The 3,598-nt window shown below is 48.6% G+C and overlaps 1 non-coding gene across 1 annotated transcript; it reads right to left on the bottom strand.

Moving 5' to 3' along the window:
* Positions 1 to 1,753: 1,753 nt before the first annotated feature.
* TRNAE-UUC (transfer RNA glutamic acid (anticodon UUC)) lies at positions 1,754 to 1,825 on the bottom strand. The gene has a single exon. It is a non-coding gene; the product is annotated as a tRNA-Glu (tRNA).
* Between the last annotated feature and the right edge of the window lie 1,773 nt (positions 1,826 to 3,598).

The following is a 3,598-nucleotide window of genomic DNA, read 5'->3' as shown; positions in this document are numbered from 1 at the left end:
CTGCCTTTCCAACCTCTCCATCTGTATCTGTGTGCCTGTGTCTGTCTGTCTGTCTCTCGTACCCCAGGCTGCCCCCAGTATTACCCACTTTCTTCTCCTCCTCTTCAGTGTTCAGGGTTCACCTTCTTCTCTGCCTACAGAGTCCCACAGGCTGAGGGTGTGTCCCCTTACAGAGAGGGGAGCTCATTCCAGAAGGTGCCCTCTAGACTTGGAATTAACCTTACAAACAACACCCAAGTTTGAAAAGCTTTTTCTGTCTTCCCATTACCTGCATTATTCAAAGGACTAAAAGTGGGGAGTCCAGTAGAATTCTTGATGTCTCTCAGAAACCTGCATTGGAATGCCTTCATTCACCGAGAATATATTGGGTGCTCACGAGGTGTGAAGCCTTGCTCTAGGTGAGTAGCTGCATGGTGAGCAAGTCCTGCCCCACCGAGCCCACATCTGGAGGAATCAAAAGGGACCGGGCAGTGGGAACACAACCAGCTCGTGTCCTCCCCACAAGTGTATCCCCATTCGGGCACAGGGAACACAAGTGGTGAGCATGACAGATAAAGCATAGCGAAGGATGGGGAAGTGGGTGACTTCAGACCAAGAGGCTACTGTGGTCATGTGCAGTGGGGCCACTTCCGATAGGGGAAGCTCAGGGGGACAGTGTGGGCCAGGGAGAATGTCGTGGATCTGGCATTCCTGCATCTTGCCCTCACTCACACGGCCTGGTGTCAACTCAGAAATGTGCCCAACCACACAACTTCTGGCCTCCGTGTCACCTAGAAGGCATCTAGAACCCGTGCAATAGCACAAAGAAGTGAGGATGTGCAGCCTGGGGATGGGGGCACTTAATAATAGACAGGTGTCTGAGGCAGATGTCCTCAGATTTCCAGGCACCACTTGCCTCTTTGTGGAGTAATCAGGGCAATCATTGGCAAAAAACTAAAGACTACTCGTCCTGTTCCACGCAGAGGCATAGTTAACCTTGTAACTATTCTTTTCTGACCTTTGTTCTTCCACGTCCAGATATATGGGGGTCTTTGTTGCCCATCTGCTTCAAGTTAGATGAAGAAAATCCTGCCTGAAGGCTTAAGGGTTTGTTAGAAAAATAAATGTTGTTCAGAAAAGGTGCATTTTAGGCAAAAGCTCAGTTCTGGAGCTCCAGAACCTACCTATCCCAAGCCCAATACACACCTCCTTTCTCTCCCTCCCTGCTCATCGCACCTGCCTTCGCTGATTCTTCAGGCTGCACATCTCTGAGAAGATGACAATCCCTAGCAGAAGAACAAGAGAACCTTGGACACTTCTGTCCATGAAGCCATAGACGCGAGCAGATAGCCTCATTCCGTGGTGGTGTGACTCTGAAGTCACTCAGGTTTTCTGTGCCTCCATTTCCACATTGTAAAATGGGCCCAATAGGAATGCGTTTCTGAATGGGTTGTTCCAAGTTTAAATAAGACACGGCAGTAAAACATTGAACGCACGCCCTGATGCATAGTAAACGCTCCAAGAGCAGTAGCCATTATTACTATCATTATCATCGGTGGCCTCATCACAGCTATTATCGTTATCTACATCCATCTTTGAAATAATTGTATATCCTTTTAGGGTATGGAGGGATTGCAACATATAACAAATCCTAACTGATGAACATTTCTTATTACAAATATTGCTGCTGGGAACATATTTCTGTATTTTAATCATCACCTGTGTGTTTCTCTATCAAATCTTCACACACAATTTGGGGATGTTGCAAAAGTCATTCCCTGACCGGGAATCGAACCCGGGCCGCGGCGGTGAAAGCGCCGAATCCTAGCCACTAGACCACCAGGGAAGCCAACAAGCACAGCAATCTCCTTGTCAGAGGAAACAAGAGAAGGTAAAGATTAACTTTCCAAGAGGAGGAGAGCCCCACTGAAAGTGGCTCTCTGTGACCCAAGCGGGCTGCAGGACTGCAGGGCTCCAAGCAGTCACTGCCCAGCTGCTCAACACCTCTCACCTCTGCTAGCCTGGCCACTGCTTTGGGCTGTATTGAGGACAGGCCACAAGGAAACTGAGTGGTGTTCCATTCTAGCCTTGCTGTAGCATGGTGTGAGGCAGAGCCAGGCACTTGCTCTCTTTTCGAGCCTCAGTTTCCTTGCCACCAAAGTGCGGACGTGGCTCTCAGAGGGTGATGAGCCGAGTCCTTCTAGTTCCTGATCTCTGAACTGGCTCAAGGGGCTCTACCCCTACGTGTAGGGGTCCCCTTTCGCCCCCAATTAGCTCAATTAGTAGAGCATGAAACTCTGAATGGATGGGTCTTTGGCTAGAGCTCCAGGTGCAGATTTAGGTTCATTTTCTTTTGTTCCGCCACACGATTCGACCGGTTCCGCAACTGAGCTCGGGTCGCGAGGAAGCCAAGTGGGCTTCACAGGAAAGACCTCCTTGGTTTCAGAGACATTGTAGCTGTCAGCTTGAAATCTTCAGAAAGAAGATTTCGGCGATAGATGAGAAGACTGGAAATTTCTGGATCTAAAGCTAACATGAAGTCCACCTCATCCGGCGCCCTCGTCTCCCGATCCAATTCACGGTGGGCAAACCAGGCCTGGTTCCTAATGCTCAGCGAAGGGTTTCAGGTAGTAATGGAACTCCTCCCGTGCTTCCAGAAGCTGCTGCAGCCGGCGGGTTTTGAGCGCCGGAGTTCCGGGCGGCAGTAGGGTGGACCCCGCCCCTCCAGGGCTGTGGGCCCCGCCTCGGGACCTTATCCCTGGCGTCCGGCCTTCAGGGCTCTTGGCTTTGACAGGGTACCGACTTTGGTGGTCCTTCCAGGAGCTGCAGGACCCTCCCTGCCCGCCCTTCACTCAAGTCAAGGGGCCTCATCCCTGCGCTCTTTCCTCGCTTTGGGCTCTCCACTCAGGGTGTCAACAGAGGTAGGTCAGGTGAGAAACCTGGATTTCTACACACACCTGGCTACAAGGAGATGGCACCACTCCCCTTCTCCTGCAGAAGCAGACTCAGAAAAAAGGTAATTAAAACAGAAGGTTTCAATAAAATCGAGAGTCTGATAACATAATACCCAAAAGTCCAAGTTTCTATTGAAAATCATTCATTACACCAAGAACCAGAAAATCTTATTCTGAATGAAAATAGACAGCAAATACACACTGGCAATAAGATGAGAGAGGGGTCGAGATTGTCTGACAAAGATTTTAAAGCAAGCAAGCCTGATGAAAATGATGTAGTAATTATGAGCACATTCGAAACAAATGGACAAATAGAAAGCCTTAGCAAATAAATACAAGACTTAAAGGAGAAACAAATGGAAGTATTAGAAGTGGAAAATACAACAACCAAAATAAAAAGTCCAGCACATAGGCTCAACAGCAGAATGGATGGTGCAGAGCAAAGAAATCCATCCACTGCACATGAAAAAACAGAAATTACACAATCTTAACAAGCAAAAAATAGACTGGGTGAGAAAGTGAACAGAACCTCAGGGACTTGTGAAACTGCCTCACAAGGTCTCACTTTCATGTTGTTATCTATGTCTGGAAGGGGAAGAGGAAGAGGACAAGGCTGAAAACATAAAGAAGTCAATGGCTAAAGGCTTGCCAGAGTTGGCAAGAGA

Source organism: Gorilla gorilla, chromosome 1 (assembly GCF_029281585.2).
Source record: "Gorilla gorilla gorilla isolate KB3781 chromosome 1, NHGRI_mGorGor1-v2.1_pri, whole genome shotgun sequence".
NCBI lineage: Eukaryota > Metazoa > Chordata > Mammalia > Primates > Hominidae > Gorilla > Gorilla gorilla.
Note: the sequence above shows the minus strand (reverse complement) of the source record. Positions and strands in the feature narration are given on the sequence as shown.